Consider the following 21,802-nt stretch of genomic DNA (forward strand, 5'->3'; position numbering starts at 1 on the left):
TAGCGAGACGGTGAGCTCCCATCAGCCCAGCTCTTTTCTTTCACTTGAGTTCTATCGATTCTGCACTACATGGAAGCGTCGTTTCCGTCAGCAGGATTTGTGGACTGTGACTATTAACAACTACGCTCCCTTTCATGGATACTGATGAAATAAAGCGAGAACTATTTTACACTGCCAACTTATCCTTTGTCCACTGCCAACTTATCCTATGTCCGTGCAAAACAATGCATGTCATGGTTTCAGTGTTTATTTGTTCAGTAAAAACCCGATCAAGGTTTGATATCTATTTTTCACACAAATTAATGGGCTTCCTCCAAAGAGAAAGCCTGCTGGACAAATACTAAAAGAGCAAAAAATCCATTTAGCAAATAAGCCGAGGTCCTGTCCACCCTTCTAAACTTGAACCATATTGATGTTCTGGTGACCAAATAATAAATAAATAACTAGCACAATACCTCGCGCACACCAGCATTCTACACACGAGAACAAACCGGGTTAATGCACGCGCTCGTGTTCTGCGAAGAGTAACTGATTAATAAAATAAGAGACCCGTTTACCATGAAGTCTGATGTGCAAATTTATTACCCATTTCAGCCAATCGCGTCGCTTTGTTGTTCTTCACTAAAAATGCTCACAGCCATTTTTCCCCGTTTTAAGTTTTTATTCACGAACGATTTTAAAAGAAATAAATGCAGTTTTCAAAATAACTGCAAGATGACATGAAACTGTGGATAAATAAATCAATTACACTGTCAAAATAAAAGCGAAACTGCTGATAAGAGAAAGGATCCTCGAGGAGGTTAAGAAGCATTTAAACTAGAAAGGAAGGGCGGAGAAATAAAAAAAAAACATAAGGGAGACTACATCAAAACAAGGGCAACAAGTCTTGCAAGCTTGTCTTTTACGACCCCTTGGAAAAGACAGAGTCCCTCCTTCTAACTTTGTTCTGCTCTTCTCCATTCCTTCCTCAGCTGCCTCCTTTCTCTAACTAAGCGTTCAATCTCCTGTTGCCGTCAAGACTTTCCAGAAATAATTTGTACTTTTTCCTTCCTTTCTTCAACTCCTAACATCTCGCTTCCATAGGCATAGATGATGTCCCCAAATTTATCCAGCTTCTTTTCAACTGTTCCACTTAACCTTTCCAACGCAAAGCAGAGATCTGTGTTTACTGTGTCCCACACAGTTTTCTCACAAGCTCTTGGTCATTTAACTCTAGGCTTGTGCCCGTTGAGGTTCTTTTCTCTCTTATGCTGGTTTGTCTGACCGAGTTCACAAGGATCATTAGGTTCTTCACTAACTGTATCCATGCAAGTCCTCCTCACGTCTATGACAGGGGTGCTGATGTCCTGCGAAATGTGGTTTGCTTCCTGTCGCTGGATTTCATTCGACTAACTTGACTGACTTCATAAGAAGTACTGATCAATGCGAGGCCCTTGTCCCTTCTCCCTCAAGCATTTCATTCTCCCTTGATGAATCTTCAAACCCCTGACCGTTGTCGCCTTGCTCCAGCCGCAGACACAAACCTGGAGTTCCACGTCTTTGTTAACTGCAGATCTTGAACTAGTCTTTTGTGAAGTACTCTCCATACTCATATCCGTTTCCGTTCCTAAGTCGTTAACCGTGTTGTCCAACGTTGAGTCATCTTCCGCCCCCGCTCTCGCAGACTCGAGGGATATTTTTCTCTTTAATTTCTTAGAAGCCATGGGTGTGTATGTCCAGCATCCTGTAAACACAGAGCTGGATACTGCCGACAAGGGTAGCTAACCCTTGCCAGCCCCAATGGGGTCTCTTTCCTCCTGTCAGCTGTCTCTTCAGGCTGTCACGAGGTCTTTCCCTTGTTGCCAGCTGCACTATTCACAGCAGTCACCGGACGTATCCAGCTCTTCATGATTTCCATTACATGAGACTAGATGTTAAAACTTCATGCTGATTTGAACTCGGCTCTCGCCAAAATAAGCACCAAAATAAACATATATTCAGGAAATGCAATGCATATATTCAGCAAAGAAACATATTAAACAGAAGTTTATGAATTGATATTATTTTGTATCCTGAGTTTTTCTATGTATTATTGAGATGTGCGTGCTATTTGAAATGTATTTGAGCGTGATTTGTATTTCGTTTGATTTGTTTAGCGAGACGGTGAGCTCCCATCAGCCCAGCTCTTTTCTTTCACTTGAGTTCTATCGATTCTGCACTACATGGAAGCGTCGTTTCCGTCAGCAGGATTTGTGGACTGTGACTATTAACAACTACGCTCCCTTTCATGGATACTGATGAAATAAAGCGAGAATTATTTTACACTGCCAACTTATCCTTTGTTTATTATTATTTATTTCTTAGCAGACGCTCTTATCCAGGGCGACTTACAATCGTAAGCAAAAACATTTCAAGCGTTACAATACAAGTAATACAATAAGAGCAAGAAATACAATAACTTTTGGTCAAGTAAAGTACAAGTTTGACAAACCACAATTCAATAATACAGCAGGTAATAGTGATAGTTACATCAGGATATGATTAAATAGTGATAGTTACATCAGGATGTGATTAAATACAAAGTACTACAGGTTAAAAACTTGGCAGATTACAGTATTCTGAAGTACAGGATTAAATGCAGTAAAAATAGGGGCTGATAAGAGCAAAATGAAGCACATTTACATGAAGGGTGATAGTGTCCCAGGATACAAACAGAGGAGTTCTACAGGTGCTCTTTGAAGAGGTGAGTCTTAAGGAGGCGCCGGAATGTGGTCAGGGACTGGGCAGTCCTGACATCTGTAGGAAGGTCATTCCACCACTGCGGAGCAAGGGTGGAGAAGGAGCTTGCTTTGGAGGCAGGGGAGCGTAGCGATGGTAGAGCTAGTCTTCTAGTGCAGGCGGAGCGGAGAGGTCGAGTGGGGGTGTAGGGAGAGATGAGGGTCTGGAGGCATCTGTAGGCTAGTACAAGAGTCTTGAACTGGATGTGAGCGGTGATCGGGAGCCAGTGGAGCGAGCGGAGTAGTGGAGTACTGTGGGCGAAGCGAGGCAGAGAGAACACCAGGCGGGCAGCAGAGTTCTGGATGAGCTGGAGCGGACAGGTGGCGGACGCAGGGAGGCCAGCCAGGAGAGAGTTTATAAGCACTATGTCCGTGCAAAACAATGCATGTCATGGTTTCAGTGTTTATTTGTTCAGTAAATACCCGATCAAGGTTTGATATCTATTTTTCACACAAATTAATGGGCTTCCTCCAAAGAGAAATACTCTTTTATTGAGATTTTACATTTTTTTACATTTACACCCATTCGTTTTTTCATTCATTTTACATTTCTTTTAAAGATGACATTCATGCATACAGACATACATTTTGTTTTAAAAGCATTTAAAATACATTTAAAAACACCAAGACAATTGTGCTTTGTACATGGTTAAAACAGACACAGATTAAAATCAACATGAAAAAAACCTGTGCTGTTTTAAAAGTGACTGGAAAAAAAGAACCATCTATAAAAAAACAGTGCTTGTGAGGGCCGGGGAGTGCTCTCTAAAAAGGTTCAAAAGTGAACATAAAACTATATTACTAAAACAGGGACAGGGGAAAAGGGACAGTGTGTAAAACAGTGGGTTAAAATTCTAAAATTTTAAAACACTTAAAATGTAACTTTTAATAGTTGACGTTAAAAATCTTTTAGATATATAAACAAAACAAAACAAAATCAAATAAAACATTCAAAATAAATCAAATAAAAATCCATAAAACTGAAACAAAAAGACTACATAAAACCAGGGCACCGTTCAAAAACGGTCATGCCAGCTAAAAAGGGCGGAATGCTGGCATGACAAAATAAATAAAGGCTTAACGGTGCCCCGTAGTCCCGCTCCTAGGAGCTAGCGGTTCCAGTTTTTCCCCTTATTCCATCTTCAGGTCCTGAAGTCCGGCGATCCTCCACTCCGCGCAGGCCTTGTCCTTCCCGAGGGTCCGGATGTCCAGAATTACAAAGTCCTTGATAAGAGTTTGTGCCCTTCTGGTCGTGGTGATAGTGTCTAGCTCCTGCTTGTGATAGACACAGACGTTACGGCCTTCCCACAGGATCTGCTTGACAACATTGATGACACGCCAAACGCACTTAGCTGTGCTGGTAGTGATTCCTCCCGCAGGCCCATAGAGCACAGTCTCAGCGGTCATCTTGGCCGTGTCAGCAAACCTGTTTAGGAAGACAGAGACAGAGAGCCAGACACTGCCAGCCACATCACACTCCCAGAAGATATGGGCTGGTGTTTCTCTCTTGTGGCACTTTGCATAGGGGCATGTTTCTACTTGGGCTAGTCCCCTCCTGAACATGAACGCTCGAGTGGGGAGTGCACTGTGGACGGTGTTCCATGCTATATCCTTCTGGACATTACTGAGGCAGCTGTGAGACACATTCTCCCAGATTTTTTGGCTTTGGGTGAGGGAGAAAGTAGCTACTTTTTCAATTTCCTGGGAACCGGCAAGATATTTAGTTACAGCCTTGTATTCCCAGGAGGCCAATTTTGCTTTATCTAAGCCCAATTTATATATAGTGTCCCTTAAGGTTCTATAATACAATGGGGGGTCCCAGGAGTACGGCACGGTGTTATCAATAGTGCAGAGGCCCAAGGCCCTGAGACAGGTGGCAAAATAGAAACGATTCATGTAACATACCTTCCTGTCCAGGGCCTGGATGTTCTTGATAGTTTGCGTGAGCCCCTGCACTCGGGTGAGCTGCACAACGTCCGGGACCCCCTTACCTCCCTTCTTGTCGGCTTTACTCAGGGTGGCTCGCTTTACCCTCTCCATCTTGCTGCCCCAGATAAAGCGGTGGATAATGCGGTCCACCACTTTTTTGGTGGTCCTGTCTGGGGGAAAGATTTTTCCTACATAAGAGAGGATGGGGAACAGTATAGACTTGGTTATTAATACTCTACCCGTCATTGTTACGGATCTTGTGCTCCATCCGCCAATCTTTTTACGGACCTGGTTAATGGCCGCCGTCCAGCTCTGGGCCCCCGAGCTATTGTTCTCGAAAATGAGGCCCAGAATCTTGATTTTGTCCTTTTTGACAGGGTACATGTCCGACAGTTCCCTATCTACCTGCCAATTTTTAGACACGTAGACTTCGCTCTTGGACTTATTAATCACTGCCCCGGTCGCCGTGCAGTACTTCTCAAGGATATTACTAATCCGAGGTACCGACGATGTGTTGGTGCAAATGAGTGACACATCGTCCATATATGCTGTTGTTTTGACCTGGACCCCGTTGGATCCAGGCAGCTGGAAACCAGTTATATTGGTATCCCTACGAATTGCCTGCAGGAGGGGTTCAATGCACATGACATATAGCAGTGGGGATAGTGGGCAACCCTGTCTGACCCCTGACTGGATAGATATTTTACCAGTCAGGTGCCTGTTCACCAAGACTCGGGTACTAATGTTTGTATATATGGTTTTAACCCACTCCCTAAGTCCAGGAGCGAATTTCATCTGGTCCATCACTTTGTACATATATTCATGGCTTACCCTATCGAACGCCTTCTCCTGGTCAAGGTTGAACAGGCAGAGGGGATGGTTCCGTTCTCTAGAATAAGCCAGAATGTCCCTTGTTAACATTAAAATATCCGTGATGGACCTCCCTGGGACGCCACAAGCCTGGTCGGGGCCAATGACCAAAGGGAGGTGTACTTGTAGCCGGAGCATCAGAGCTTTGGCTAGTATCTTGTAATCCACGCAAAGGAGGCTGATTGGGCGCCAATTCCGTAGATCTTTAACTTCCCCTTTCTTATGAAGGAGAGTAATTACACTCTCCCGCATAGAAGGGCCCAACCGCTTCTCCCTGTAGACCGCTCTGTAGACCTCCGCTAAATGGACTTTTAGCGTGTCCCAAAAAAGATGGTAATACTCACCCGGGATGCCATCTGGACCTGGCGTCTTACCGGTGTTCATGGTCTTAACCGCCTGGGTGAGCTCCTCCAGCGTGAGTTCTGGGTCCTTCTCCTCCTCCTCGTCGTCCCGCACTGAGTCAGGCTCCAACTGGCTCAGGAACCACTCTATCAGGGTGTCATCTGTAGCTTTGATGTTATACAGGTCCCTATAGAAGTTCTCTACCACTTTTTTCACTCCCTCACTATCCTCTACTATCCTCCCCCTGCTGTCGAGCATGGAGGACATCAAGTGCCGCTTCTCCCTCGTTTTCTGGAAGAAGAAGCGAGTACACTTTTCGTCTTCCTCCATTTTTTGCACTTTTGCATTGTGCATGACCTTTCGTTGTTCCTCCCTACAAAGCACTGAAAGATCTAGCTTGGTCTGGGCTATCTCGTCGCTTACAGGGAACCCCCGAAGCTGAAGCAGGCTCAGACGCTGGAGGGCAGCATTCAGGTGTTTATATTTGGCCCTCCTTTCTTTTGCTTTCCTCTTGCCTGCTGCTATGAAATAACCCTTAGTTCTCATTTTGACCATCTCCCACCACTCTATAGGGGAGTTGAATAGGTCACGCAAAGTGGTCCACTCAACAAGCCTGCTCTTATAGGCTGCAGCTATGGAGGGGTCATCGAGTAAGGAGGTGTTTAATTTCCAAACCCCTGACCCCATCTGGGAGGTCTGAGGGACCTGCAATGTTACCTGCAGGAGCCTATGGTCAGAGAAGAAGACGGCCTGGGTGTCTACTGCCGTCTTCGTAAGGGAGCTGGTATGCAGGACGAGATCTATACGGGAGAAGGAGGTCCCAGATGAGCTCACCCAGGTAAAGGGAGGCACCAGGTCCTTACCTGCATCACACAGGGAGAAATCAAATATTACGGAGGACAAAACTCTACTAGAGCGGTCGTTGCGTGGCCTGCTCCGGTCTACGTCCCTCAGAGCACAATTGAAGTCACCTGACACGATGACGGGTACGTTCCCCAGCAGGAGTGGACGCAGCTGTGGAAAAAATTGAACTCTTTCGTTTTGGTTAGTGGGTGCGTAGACATTGACCAGTCTGAGGGGAGTGTTGTTGTATGTCACATCCACGCTCAGAATTCTACCAGGTTCTACCTCCCTGCTGCTGCGGGAGGTAATAAATGGGTTTTTAAACAGGATACCTACTCCGTCGGCTCTGGCTATGTTGGAGCCCGACCAGAAGGAGTCCCCCAGGGTCCAACTCTCCTTCAGGTCCCTATAAACAGGGCTCGACGAAATACCACACTCCTGCAGAAAGATGAGATCTGCTTTCAAGTTAGCTAGATAGTTTAGTACATCAAATCTTTTTTGTGTCTCCCTGATGCTCCTGACATTAACAGACACACATATCAGGGCCATCAGGGTAGCTAACAAGAAAAGGAGTCGCTGCGTCCACCCCATAGCGACTATGATTGGGAGGTCGGGACACTCTTCCTACTCTTAGCTCTACGCTTGCTTCGAGGGGGCTTGGGCTTATTTGCAACTCCCATCACCCCTGAGAAGGTACTCACTGCTGCCTCGTCCAAGAAGGCACCGTCTTTATATGCACAGTACGTGGAGTTGTTTGGGCTATTCAACTCCCCACAAGGTAAGTCTGGTGGAACTTGCTCAGGGCCCCTCGGAACGTGTGGGTCAGCTTTGTCCTGGGGGGGGGGGTTATGACAGACAGCATTCTTTGGCTGTTACCGTCTGTTGAATTGGAGCTGTTAGCAGACTTCTGGCTTACCGCGTCCAGGGGTATTCCCATGTCCTCCAGTGCTGTATCTAGGAGGACCTCTAGGGGGCCCCTGGTTTTGCCCATACAAGGGAGGGGGTCCCTTCGCTTGAAGAGGGTCATTGCTACCGAGGTACTGCTGGTCAGGGAAGGTGTTGACCCCGACCTCTCCCTCGGTGCATTAGTGAACACCTCTTCTGCGAGGTGTGCTAGGGTTTGTGCCAACGACTGGGAAGGCTGGCTGGGGATGCCCTGGCTGGCTGCTACCTGCCCACTAGGCGGCAGTGTAGCCGTCCCACTCGCCTCCGTCTCTGCCTGCGAGGGCAAGACTGGGGACTTTGTGTGGACATTAGCTGGTTTTGGATCTATGGGGGCCACCTGCAACTTGCTGTCTTTGATCCTGATCTTCTTTCTTTTCCCCCCCTCGTCTCTACCCTTTCTTTTCCCCACCCTCTGCTGGTTCTTCACTCCCTTCCCCTCCTTCTCACTCTCACTTTCACTGTCGCTTTCACTTTCCTCCCCCACGGACTCAATCCTTATGGCGTCATAACGAGAGCCGAGGGGGAGTGCTGGCGCTGAGAGGGCCCTACTCAGGGGGGGGGCCGCTGCTGGGTCCGGGCTCCCTCCCTGCCTCGTGTTCTGCATCAGAGGAGCTACTGGAGGAGCTAGTGGAGTAGCTGTTGTACTCTCTCTCTGGGCTGGGGGAAGGGGTCCTCGTAAAACGGGACATGTCTCGGGGGCGGGGGGGTGAGGGGGGTGCTGGTGATGATGGTGGTGCTGGAGTCTGGGTCTTGGATACTGTTGGTGGTGATGTGGACTGATCTTTGTTACTTGCTCCCTCTTCCTGCTCAGGCCTAGGCTTGTTCGTGTTTGCCTTGCTGGCTCTGGCCATGTTGGCATAGGAAGAGGGGCAGTCCTTAAACAGGTGCCCCTTCTTTCCACACAAATTGCACTGCCTCTCTTCTCTGCAGTGGCTGGTCTCGTGGGGGGCGCCGCAGTTCCTGCACTTGACTACAGTACACGCGGCCGCCAGGTGTCCTAATTCCCCACATTTCCTGCAGAGTTTTGGCATCCCATTATAGAATACCAGCCCTCTGTTGGGCCCTAACACTATGGAGTTTGGAATGTGGCGGACGCCTCCAATGCCCGATGGATCAACATTAAGGCGTACCAGCCACTTTCTGGCTCCTGTCCAAACCCCATCTTCATCTGTAATTTTCCTCCCTTCTGATGACACCCTCCCATAGCGGTTAAGCCATGTTGTAATATCATAGTCGCTAATAGCCTCATTGAAAAATTGGACAGTAACAACTTTCATTTCTCTGTCTGTCAGTGCATCCACACAAAATTCTTTGTATGGAGCGAGATATTTATTCTCCCCCCAAAAGGACCACATTTCTTGTAACTTTTGGGGGTTCCTAAAACTGACCTCAAACACTTCCTTAAGCCCTGGCAATTTCACCAAACAATTCAAGTCAGAAGGGGAAAAACCCATACCCCTCTGAAGAATGGTCCGGCTGAACTCCAGTCTCGTCAGTCCTGGTTCCGTTTCATCTTGCTTGTTTCTTGTGAAGCGCACCGCATTGTGCCTCCTGGTCTCCTGGGTTGGCCGGAACGCCATCCTTCAGCTGGCTCCTCCGATTGGGGTGGGAGAAGCCTCTGGACGTCCGGGTTGTCTCTCTCTATGGAAAAGAGACAACGTAAGCAGCAAATCTGGGCAGTTGAAGGAACTATTACTTTAGCCCTGAGGAGATGGTCGCCTCCGTCGTTTCCGTCAGCAGGATTTGTGGACTGTGACTATTAACAACTACGCTCCCTTTCATGGATACTGATGAAATAAAGCGAGAACTATTTTACACTGCCAACTTATCCTTTGTTTATAAGCACTATGTCCGTGCAAAACAATGCATGTCATGGTTTCAGTGTTTATTTGTTCAGTAAAAACCCGATCAAGGTTTGATATCTATTTTTCACACAAATTAATGGGCTTCCTCCAAAGAGAAAGCCTGCTGGACAAATACTAAAAGAGCTAAAAATCCATTTAGCAAAGAAGCCGAGTCCCGTCCACCCTTCTAAACTTGAACCGTATTGAAGTTCTGGTGACCAAATAATAAATGAATAACTAGCGCAATACCGCGCGCACACCCGCATTCTACACATGAGAACAAACCGGATTAATGCGCACGCTCATGTTCTGCGAAGAGTAACTGATTAATAAAATAAGAGACCCGTTTACCATGAAGTCTGATATGCAAATTTATTACCCATTTCAGCCAATCGCGTCTCTTTGTTGTTCTTCACTACAAATGCTCACAGCCATTTTTACCCGTTTTAAGTTTTGATTCACGGACGATTTTAAAAGAAATAAATGTAGTTTTTAAAATAACTGCAAGATGACATGAAACTGTGGATAAATAAATCAATTACACTGACTGTCAAAATAAAAGCGAAACTGCTGATAAGAGAAAGGATCCTCGAGGAGGTTAAGAAGCATTTAAACTAGAAAGGAAGGGCGGAGAAGTAAAAAAAAAACATAAGGGAGACTACATCAAAACAAGGGCAACAAGTCTTGCACGCTTGTCTTTTATGACCCCTTGGAAAAGACAGAGTCCCTCCTTCTAACTTTGTTCTGCTCTTCTCCATTCCTTCCTCAGCTGCCTCCTTTCTCTAACTAAGCGTTCAATCTCCTGTTGCCGTCTCGACTTTCCAGAAATAATTTGTACTTTTTCCTTCCTTTCTTCAACTCCAAACATCTCGCTTCCTTAGGCATAGATGATGTCCCCAAATTTATCCAGCTTCTTTTCAACTGTTCCACTTAACCTTTCCAACGCAAAGCAGAGATTATTATTATTATTATTATTTATTTCTTAGCTGACGCCCTTATCCAGGGCGACTTACAATTGTTACAAGCTATCACATTATTTTTACATACAATTACCCATTTATACAGTTGGGTTTTTACTGGAGCAATCTAGGTAAAGTACCTTGCTCAAGGGTACAGCAGCAGTGTCCCCACCGGGATTTGAACCCATGACCCTCCGGTCAAGAGTCCAGAGCCCTAACCACTACTCCACACTGCTGCCCTAGAGATCTGTGTTTACTGTGTCCCACGCAGTTTTCTCACAAGCTCTTGGTCATTTAACACTAGGCTTGTGCCCGTTGAGGTTCTTTTCTCTCTTATGCTGGTTTGTCTGACCGAGTTCACAAGGATCATTAGGTTCTTCACTAACTGTATCCATGCAAGTCCTCCTCACGTCTATGACAGGGGTGCTGATGTCCTGCGAAATGTGGTTTGCTTCCTGTCGCTGGATTTCATTCGACTGACTTGACTGACTTCATAAGAAGTACTGATCAATGCGAGGCCCTTGTCCCTTCTCCCTCAAGCATTTCATTCTCCCTTGATGAATCTTCAAACCCCTGACCGTTGTCGCCTTGCTCCAGCCGCAGACACAAACCTGGAGTTCCACGTCTTTGTTAACTGCAGATCTTGAAGTAGTCTTTTGTGAAGTACTCTCCATACTCATATCCGTTTCCGTTCCTAAGTCGTTAACCGTGTTGTCCAACGTTGAGTCATCTTCCGCCCCCGCTCTCGCAGACTCTATGGATATTTTTCTCTTTAATTTCTTAGAAGCCTTGGGTGGGTATGTCCAGCATCCTGTAAACACAGAGCTGGATACTGCCGACAAGGGTAGCTAACCCTTGCCAGCCCCAATGGGGTCTCTTCAGGCTGTCACGAGGTCTTTCCCTTGTTGCCAGCTGCACTATTCACAGCAGTCACCGGACGTATCCAGCTCTTCATGATTTCCATTACATGAGGGTAGATGTTAAAACTTCATGCTGATTTGAACTCGGCTCTCGCCAAAATAAGCACCAAAATAAACATATATTCAGGAAAGGCAATACATATATTCAGCAAAGAAACATATTAAACAGAAGTTTATGAATTGATATTATTTTGTATCCTGAGTTTTTCTATGTATTATTGAGATGTGCGTGCTATTTGAAATGTATTTGAGCGTGATTTGTATTTCGTTTGATTTGTTTAGCGAGACGGTGAGCTCCCATCAGCCCAGCTCTTTTCTTTCACTTGAGTTCTATCGATTCTGCACTACATGGAAGCGTCGTTTCCGTCAGCAGGATTTGTGGACTGTGACTATTAACAACTACGCTCCCTTTCATGGATACTGATGAAATAAAGCGAGAACTATTTTACACTGCCAACTTATCCTTTGTCCCTTGCCAACTTATCCTATGTCCGTGCAAAACAATGCATGTCATGGTTTCAGTGTTTATTTGTTCAGTAAAAACCCGATCAAGGTTTGATATCTATTTTTCACACAAATTAATGGGCTTCCTCCAAAGAGAAAGCCTGCTGGACAAATACTAAAAGAGCGAAAAATCCATTTAGCAAATAAGCCGAGGTCCTGTCCACCCTTCTAAACTTGAACCATATTGATGTTCTGGTGACCAAATAATAAATAAATAACTAGCACAATACCGCGCGCACACCAGCATTCTACACACGAGAACAAACCGGGTTAATGCACGCGCTCGTGTTCTGCGAAGAGTAACTGATTAATAAAATAAGAGACCCGTTTACCATGAAGTCTGATGTGCAAATTTATTACCCATTTCAGCCAATCGCGTCGCTTTGTTGTTCTTCACTAAAAATGCTCACAGCCATTTTTCCCCGTTTTAAGTTTTTATTCACGAACGATTTTAAAAGAAATAAATGCAGTTTTCAAAATAACTGCAAGATGACATGAAACTGTGGATAAATAAATCAATTACACTGTCAAAATAAAAGCGAAACTGCTGATAAGAGAAAGGATCCTCGAGGAGGTTAAGAAGCATTTAAACTAGAAAGGAAGGGCGGAGAAATAAAAAAAAAACATAAGGGAGACTACATCAAAACAAGGGCAACAAGTCTTGCAAGCTTGTCTTTTACGACCCCTTGGAAAAGACAGAGTCCCTCCTTCTAACTTTGTTCTGCTCTTCTCCATTCCTTCCTCAGCTGCCTCCTTTCTCTAACTAAGCGTTCAATCTCCTGTTGCCGTCAAGACTTTCCAGAAATAATTTGTACTTTTTCCTTCCTTTCTTCAACTCCTAACATCTCGCTTCCATAGGCATAGATGATGTCCCCAAATTTATCCAGCTTCTTTTCAACTGTTCCACTTAACCTTTCCAACGCAAAGCAGAGATCTGTGTTTACTGTGTCCCACACAGTTTTCTCACAAGCTCTTGGTCATTTAACTCTAGGCTTGTGCCCGTTGAGGTTCTTTTCTCTCTTATGCTGGTTTGTCTGACCGAGTTCACAAGGATCATTAGGTTCTTCACTAACTGTATCCATGCAAGTCCTCCTCACGTCTATGACAGGGGTGCTGATGTCCTGCGAAATGTGGTTTGCTTCCTGTCGCTGGATTTCATTCGACTAACTTGACTGACTTCATAAGAAGTACTGATCAATGCGAGGCCCTTGTCCCTTCTCCCTCAAGCATTTCATTCTCCCTTGATGAATCTTCAAACCCCTGACCGTTGTCGCCTTGCTCCAGCCGCAGACACAAACCTGGAGTTCCACGTCTTTGTTAACTGCAGATCTTGAAGTAGTCTTTTGTGAAGTACTCTCCATACTCATATCCGTTTCCGTTCCTAAGTCGTTAACCGTGTTGTCCAACGTTGAGTCATCTTCCGCCCCCGCTCTCGCAGACTCGAGGGATATTTTTCTCTTTAATTTCTTAGAAGCCATGGGTGTGTATGTCCAGCATCCTGTAAACACAGAGCTGGATACTGCCGACAAGGGTAGCTAACCCTTGCCAGCCCCAATGGGGTCTCTTTCCTCCTGTCAGCTGTCTCTTCAGGCTGTCACGAGGTCTTTCCCTTGTTGCCAGCTGCACTATTCACAGCAGTCACCGGACGTATCCAGCTCTTCATGATTTCCATTACATGAGACTAGATGTTAAAACTTCATGCTGATTTGAACTCGGCTCTCGCCAAAATAAGCACCAAAATAAACATATATTCAGGAAATGCAATGCATATATTCAGCAAAGAAACATATTAAACAGAAGTTTATGAATTGATATTATTTTGTATCCTGAGTTTTTCTATGTATTATTGAGATGTGCGTGCTATTTGAAATGTATTTGAGCGTGATTTGTATTTCGTTTGATTTGTTTAGCGAGACGGTGAGCTCCCATCAGCCCAGCTCTTTTCTTTCACTTGAGTTCTATCGATTCTGCACTACATGGAAGCGTCGTTTCCGTCAGCAGGATTTGTGGACTGTGACTATTAACAACTACGCTCCCTTTCATGGATACTGATGAAATAAAGCGAGAATTATTTTACACTGCCAACTTATCCTTTGTTTATTATTATTTATTTCTTAGCAGACGCCCTTATCCAGGGCGACTTACAATCGTAAGCAAAAACATTTCAAGCGTTACAATACAAGTAATACAATAAGAGCAAGAAATACAATAACTTTTGGTCAAGTAAAGTACAAGTTTGACAAACCACAATTCAATAATACAGCAGGTAATAGTGATAGTTACATCAGGATATGATTAAATAGTGATAGTTACATCAGGATGTGATTAAATACAAAGTACTACAGGTTAAAAACTTGGCAGATTACAGTATTCTGAAGTACAGGATTAAATGCAGTAAAAATAGGGGCTGATAAGAGCAAAATGAAGCACATTTACATGAAGGGTGATAGTGTCCCAGGATACAAACAGAGGAGTTCTACAGGTGCTCTTTGAAGAGGTGAGTCTTAAGGAGGCGCCGGAATGTGGTCAGGGACTGGGCAGTCCTGACATCTGTAGGAAGGTCATTCCACCACTGCGGAGCAAGGGTGGAGAAGGAGCTTGCTTTGGAGGCAGGGGAGCGTAGCGATGGTAGAGCTAGTCTTCTAGTGCAGGCGGAGCGGAGAGGTCGAGTGGGGGTGTAGGGAGAGATGAGGGTCTGGAGGCATCTGTAGGCTAGTACAAGAGTCTTGAACTGGATGTGAGCGGTGATCGGGAGCCAGTGGAGCGAGCGGAGTAGTGGAGTACCGTGGGCGAAGCGAGGCAGAGAGAACACCAGGCGGGCAGCAGAGTTCTGGATGAGCTGGAGCGGACAGGTGGCGGACGCAGGGAGGCCAGCCAGGAGAGAGTTTATAAGCACTATGTCCGTGCAAAACAATGCATGTCATGGTTTCAGTGTTTATTTGTTCAGTAAATACCCGATCAAGGTTTGATATCTATTTTTCACACAAATTAATGGGCTTCCTCCAAAGAGAAATACTCTTTTATTGAGATTTTACATTTTTTTACATTTACACCCATTCGTTTTTTCATTCATTTTACATTTCTTTTAAAGATGACATTCATGCATACAGACATACATTTTGTTTTAAAAGCATTTAAAATACATTTAAAAACACCAAGACAATTGTGCTTTGTACATGGTTAAAACAGACACAGATTAAAATCAACATGAAAAAAACCTGTGCTGTTTTAAAAGTGACTGGAAAAAAAGAACCATCTATAAAAAAACAGTGCTTGTGAGGGCCGGGGAGTGCTCTCTAAAAAGGTTCAAAAGTGAACATAAAACTATATTACTAAAACAGGGACAGGGGAAAAGGGACAGTGTGTAAAACAGTGGGTTAAAATTCTAAAATTTTAAAACACTTAAAATGTAACTTTTAATAGTTGACGTTAAAAATCTTTTAGATATATAAACAAAACAAAACAAAATCAAATAAAACATTCAAAATAAATCAAATAAAAATCCATAAAACTGAAACAAAAAGACTACATAAAACCAGGGCACCGTTCAAAAACGGTCATGCCAGCTAAAAAGGGCGGAATGCTGGCATGACAAAATAAATAAAGGCTTAACGGTGCCCCGTAGTCCCGCTCCTAGGAGCTAGCGGTTCCAGTTTTTCCCCTTATTCCATCTTCAGGTCCTGAAGTCCGGCGATCCTCCACTCCGCGCAGGCCTTGTCCTTCCCGAGGGTCCGGATGTCCAGAATTACAAAGTCCTTGATAAGAGTTTGTGCCCTTCTGGTCGTGGTGATAGTGTCTAGCTCCTGCTTGTGATAGACACAGACGTTACGGCCTTCCCACAGGATCTGCTTGACAACATTGATGACACGCCAAACGCACTTAGCTGTGCTGGTAGTGATTCCTCCCGCAGGCCCATAGAGCACAGTCTCAGCGGTCATCTTGGCCGTGTCAGCAAACCTGTTTAGGAAGACAGAGACAGAGAGCCAGACACTGCCAGCCACATCACACTCCCAGAAGATATGGGCTGGTGTTTCTCTCTTGTGGCACTTTGCATAGGGGCATGTTTCTACTTGGGCTAGTCCCCTCCTGAACATGAACGCTCGAGTGGGGAGTGCACTGTGGACGGTGTTCCATGCTATATCCTTCTGGACATTACTGAGGCAGCTGTGAGACACATTCTCCCAGATTTTTTGGCTTTGGGTGAGGGAGAAAGTAGCTACTTTTTCAATTTCCTGGGAACCGGCAAGATATTTAGTTACAGCCTTGTATTCCCAGGAGGCCAATTTTGCTTTATCTAAGCCCAATTTATATATAGTGTCCCTTAAGGTTCTATAATACAATGGGGGGTCCCAGGAGTACGGCACGGTGTTATCAATAGTGCAGAGGCCCAAGGCCCTGAGACAGGTGGCAAAATAGAAACGATTCATGTAACATACCTTCCTGTCCAGGGCCTGGATGTTCTTGATAGTTTGCGTGAGCCCCTGCACTCGGGTGAGCTGCACAACGTCCGGGACCCCCTTACCTCCCTTCTTGTCGGCTTTACTCAGGGTGGCTCGCTTTACCCTCTCCATCTTGCTGCCCCAGATAAAGCGGTGGATAATGCGGTCCACCACTTTTTTGGTGGTCCTGTCTGGGGGAAAGATTTTTCCTACATAAGAGAGGATGGGGAACAGTATAGACTTGGTTATTAATACTCTACCCGTCATTGTTAAGGATCTTGTGCTCCATCCGCCAATCTTTTTACGGACCTGGTTAATGGCCGCCGTCCAGCTCTGGGCCCCCGAGCTATTGTTCTCGAAAATGAGGCCCAGAATCTTGATTTTGTCCTTTTTGACAGGGTACATGTCCGACAGTTCCCTATCTACCTGCCAATTTTTAGACACGTAGACTTCGCTCTTGGACTTATTAATCACTGCCCCGGTCGCCGTGCAGTACTTCTCAAGGATATTACTAATCCGAGGTACCGACGATGTGTTGGTGCAAATGAGTGACACATCGTCCATATATGCTGTTGTTTTGACCTGGACCCCGTTGGATCCAGGCAGCTGGAAACCAGTTATATTGGTATCCCTACGAATTGCCTGCAGGAGGGGTTCAATGCACATGACATATAGCAGTGGGGATAGTGGGCAACCCTGTCTGACCCCTGACTGGATAGATATTTTACCAGTCAGGTGCCTGTTCACCAAGACTCGGGTACTAATGTTTGTATATATGGTTTTAACCCACTCCCTAAGTCCAGGAGCGAATTTCATCTGGTCCATCACTTTGTACATATATTCATGGCTTACCCTATCGAACGCCTTCTCCTGGTCAAGGTTGAACAGGCAGAGGGGATGGTTCCGTTCTCTAGAATAAGCCAGAATGTCCCTTGTTAACATTAAAATATCCGTGATGGACCTCCCTGGGACGCCACAAGCCTGGTCGGGGCCAATGACCAAAGGGAGGTGTACTTGTAGCCGGAGCATCAGAGCTTTGGCTAGTATCTTGTAATCCACGCAAAGGAGGCTGATTGGGCGCCAATTCCGTAGATCTTTAACTTCCCCTTTCTTATGAAGGAGAGTAATTACACTCTCCCGCATTGAAGGGCCCAACCGCTTCTCCCTGTAGACCGCTCTGTAGACCTCCGCTAAATGGACTTTTAGCGTGTCCCAAAAAAGATGGTAATACTCACCCGGGATGCCATCTGGACCTGGCGTCTTACCGGTGTTCATGGTCTTAACCGCCTGGGTGAGCTCCTCCAGCGTGAGTTCTGGGTCCTTCTCCTCCTCCTCGTCGTCCCGCACTGAGTCAGGCTCCAACTGGCTCAGGAACCACTCTATCAGGGTGTCATCTGTAGCTTTGATGTTATACAGGTCCCTATAGAAGTTCTCTACCACTTTTTTCACTCCCTCACTATCCTCTACTATCCTCCCCCTGCTGTCGAGCATGGAGGACATCAAGTGCCGCTTCTCCCTCGTTTTCTGGAAGAAGAAGCGAGTACACTTTTCGTCTTCCTCCATTTTTTGCACTTTTGCATTGTGCATGACCTTTCGTTGTTCCTCCCTACAAAGCACTGAAAGATCTAGCTTGGTCTGGGCTATCTCGTCGCTTACAGGGAACCCCCGAAGCTGAAGCAGGCTCAGACGCTGGAGGGCAGCATTCAGGTGTTTATATTTGGCCCTCCTTTCTTTTGCTTTCCTCTTGCCTGCTGCTATGAAATAACCCTTAGTTCTCATTTTGACCATCTCCCACCACTCTATAGGGGAGTTGAATAGGTCACGCAAAGTGGTCCACTCAACAAGCCTGCTCTTATAGGCTGCAGCTATGGAGGGGTCATCGAGTAAGGAGGTGTTTAATTTCCAAACCCCTGACCCCATCTGGGAGGTCTGAGGGACCTGCAATGTTACCTGCAGGAGCCTATGGTCAGAGAAGAAGACGGCCTGGGTGTCTACTGCCGTCTTCGTAAGGGAGCTGGTATGCAGGACGAGATCTATACGGGAGAAGGAGGTCCCAGATGAGCTCACCCAGGTAAAGGGAGGCACCAGGTCCTTACCTGCATCACACAGGGAGAAATCAAATATTACGGAGGACAAAACTCTACTAGAGCGGTCGTTGCGTGGCCTGCTCCGGTCTACGTCCCTCAGAGCACAATTGAAGTCACCTGACACGATGACGGGTACGTTCCCCAGCAGGAGTGGACGCAGCTGTGGAAAAAATTGAACTCTTTCGTTTTGGTTAGTGGGTGCGTAGACATTGACCAGTCTGAGGGGAGTGTTGTTGTATGTCACATCCACGCTCAGAATTCTACCAGGTTCTACCTCCCTGCTGCTGCGGGAGGTAATAAATGGGTTTTTAAACAGGATACCTACTCCGTCGGCTCTGGCTATGTTGGAGCCCGACCAGAAGGAGTCCCCCAGGGTCCAACTCTCCTTCAGGTCCCTATAATCAGGGCTCGACGAAATACCACACTCCTGCAGAAAGATGAGATCTGCTTTCAAGTTAGCTAGATAGTTTAGTACATCAAATCTTTTTTGTGTCTCCCTGATGCTCCTGACATTAACAGACACACATATCAGGGCCATCAGGGTAGCTAACAAGAAAAGGAGTCGCTGCGTCCACCCCATAGCGACTATGATTGGGAGGTCGGGACACTCTTCCTACTCTTAGCTCTACGCTTGCTTCGAGGGGGCTTGGGCTTATTTGCAACTCCCATCACCCCTGAGAAGGTACTCACTGCTGCCTCGTCCAAGAAGGCACCGTCTTTATATGCACAGTACGTGGAGTTGTTTGGGCTATTCAACTCCCCACAAGGTAAGTCTGGTGGAACTTGCTCAGGGCCCCTCGGAACGTGTGGGTCAGCTTTGTCCTGGGGGGGGGGGTTATGACAGACAGCATTCTTTGGCTGTTACCGTCTGTTGAATTGGAGCTGTTAGCAGACTTCTGGCTTACCGCGTCCAGGGGTATTCCCATGTCCTCCAGTGCTGTATCTAGGAGGACCTCTAGGGGGCCCCTGGTTTTGCCCATACAAGGGAGGGGGTCCCTTCGCTTGAAGAGGGTCATTGCTACCGAGGTACTGCTGGTCAGGGAAGGTGTTGACCCCGACCTCTCCCTCGGTGCATTAGTGAACACCTCTTCTGCGAGGTGTGCTAGGGTTTGTGCCAACGACTGGGAAGGCTGGCTGGGGATGCCCTGGCTGGCTGCTACCTGCCCACTAGGCGGCAGTGTAGCCGTCCCACTCGCCTCCGTCTCTGCCTGCGAGGGCAAGACTGGGGACTTTGTGTGGACATTAGCTGGTTTTGGATCTATGGGGGCCACCTGCAACTTGCTGTCTTTGATCCTGATCTTCTTTCTTTTCCCCCCCTCGTCTCTACCCTTTCTTTTCCCCACCCTCTGCTGGTTCTTCACTCCCTTCCCCTCCTTCTCACTCTCACTTTCACTGTCGCTTTCGCTTTCCTCCCCCACGGACTCAATCCTTATGGCGTCATAACGAGAGCCGAGGGGGAGTGCTGGCGCTGAGAGGGCCCTACTCAGGGGGGGGGCCGCTGCTGGGTCCGGGCTCCCTCCCTGCCTCGTGTTCTGCATCAGAGGAGCTACTGGAGGAGCTAGTGGAGTAGCTGTTGTACTCTCTCTCTGGGCTGGGGGAAGGGGTCCTCGTAAAACGGGACATGTCTCGGGGGCGGGGGGGTGAGGGGGGTGCTGGTGATGATGGTGGTGCTGGAGTCTGGGTCTTGGATACTGTTGGTGGTGATGTGGACTGATCTTTGTTACTTGCTCCCTCTTCCTGCTCAGGCCTAGGCTTGTTCGTGTTTGCCTTGCTGGCTCTGGCCATGTTGGCATAGGAAGAGGGGCAGTCCTTAAACAGGTGCCCCTTCTTTCCACACAAATTGCACTGCCTCTCTTCTCTGCAGTGGCTGGTCTCGTGGGGGGCGCCGCAGTTCCTGCACTTGACTACAGTACACGCGGCCGCCAGGTGTCCTAATTCCCCACATTTCCTGCAGAGTTTTGGCATCCCATTATAGAATACCAGCCCTCTGTTGGGCCCTAACACTATGGAGTTTGGAATGTGGCGGACGCCTCCAATGCCCGATGGATCAACATTAAGGCGTACCAGCCACTTTCTGGCTCCTGTCCAAACCCCATCTTCATCTGTAATTTTCCTCCCTTCTGATGACACCCTCCCATAGCGGTTAAGCCATGTTGTAATATCATAGTCGCTAATAGCCTCATTGAAAAATTGGACAGTAACAACTTTCATTTCTCTGTCTGTCAGTGCATCCACACAAAATTCTTTGTATGGAGCGAGATATTTATTCTCCCCCCAAAAGGACCACATTTCTTGTAACTTTTGGGGGTTCCTAAAACTGACCTCAAACACTTCCTTAAGCCCTGGCAATTTCACCAAACAATTCAAGTCAGAAGGGGAAAAACCCATACCCCTCTGAAGAATGGTCCGGCTGAACTCCAGTCTCGTCAGTCCTGGTTCCGTTTCATCTTGCTTGTTTCTTGTGAAGCGCACCGCATTCTGCCTCCTGGTCTCCTGGGTTGGCCGGAACGCCATCCTTCAGCTGGCTCCTCCGATTGGGGTGGGAGAAGCCTCTGGACGTCCGGGTTGTCTCTCTCTATGGAAAAGAGACAACGTAAGCAGCAAATCTGGGCAGTTGAAGGAACTATTACTTTAGTCCCTGAGGAGATGGTCGCCTCGGTCGTTTCCGTCAGCAGGATTTGTGGACTGTGACTATTAACAACTACGCTCCCTTTCATGGATACTGATGAAATAAAGCGATAACTATTTTACACTGCCAACTTATCCTTTGTTTATAAGCACTATGTCCGTGCAAAACAATGCATGTCATGGTTTCAGTGTTTATTTGTTCAGTAAAAACCCGATCAAGGTTTGTTATCTATTTTTCACACAAATTAATGGGCTTCCTCCAAAGAGAAAGCCTGCTGGACAAATACTAAAAGAGCTAAAAATCCATTTAGCAAATAAGCCGAGTCCCGTCCACCCTTCTAAACTTGAACCGTATTGAAGTTCTGGTGACCAAATAATAAATGAATAACTAGCGCAATACCGCGCGCACACCCGCATTCTACACATGAGAACAAACCGGATTAATGCGCACGCTCATGTTCTGCGAAGAGTAACTGATTAATAAAATAAGAGACCCGTTTACCATGAAGTCTGATATGCAAATTTATTACCCATTTCAGCCAATCGCGTCGCTTTGTTGTTCTTCACTAAAAATGCTCACAGCCATTTTTACCCGTTTTAAGTTTTGATTCACGGACGATTTTAAAAGAAATAAATGTAGTTTTTAAAATAACTGCAAGATGACATGAAACTGTGGATAAATAAATCAATTACACTGTCAAAATAAAAGCGAAACTGCTGATAAGAGAAAGGATCC

At 46.3% G+C, this 21,802-nt stretch overlaps 4 non-coding genes across 4 annotated transcripts; all 4 read right to left on the bottom strand.

Annotated features, from left to right (window-relative positions):
- Nucleotides 1-302: 302 nt before the first annotated feature.
- LOC117425989 (U7 small nuclear RNA) lies at nt 303-360 on the bottom strand. The gene has a single exon (XR_004548066.2). It is a non-coding gene; the product is annotated as a U7 small nuclear RNA (small nuclear RNA).
- Nucleotides 361-9,626: 9,266 nt separating this feature from the next.
- On the bottom strand, nt 9,627-9,684 carry LOC131698974 (U7 small nuclear RNA). The gene has a single exon (XR_009307969.1). It is a non-coding gene; the product is annotated as a U7 small nuclear RNA (small nuclear RNA).
- Nucleotides 9,685-11,989: 2,305 nt separating this feature from the next.
- LOC131698985 (U7 small nuclear RNA) lies at nt 11,990-12,047 on the bottom strand. Its single transcript, XR_009307981.1, has one exon. It is a non-coding gene; the product is annotated as a U7 small nuclear RNA (small nuclear RNA).
- Nucleotides 12,048-21,314: 9,267 nt separating this feature from the next.
- Nucleotides 21,315-21,372, bottom strand: LOC117425980 (U7 small nuclear RNA). Its single transcript, XR_004548057.3, has one exon. It is a non-coding gene; the product is annotated as a U7 small nuclear RNA (small nuclear RNA).
- Between the last annotated feature and the right edge of the window lie 430 nt (nt 21,373-21,802).

This window comes from Acipenser ruthenus, chromosome 20, assembly GCF_902713425.1.
Source record: "Acipenser ruthenus chromosome 20, fAciRut3.2 maternal haplotype, whole genome shotgun sequence".
In the NCBI taxonomy this organism is placed as follows: Eukaryota; Metazoa; Chordata; class Actinopteri; order Acipenseriformes; family Acipenseridae; genus Acipenser; species Acipenser ruthenus.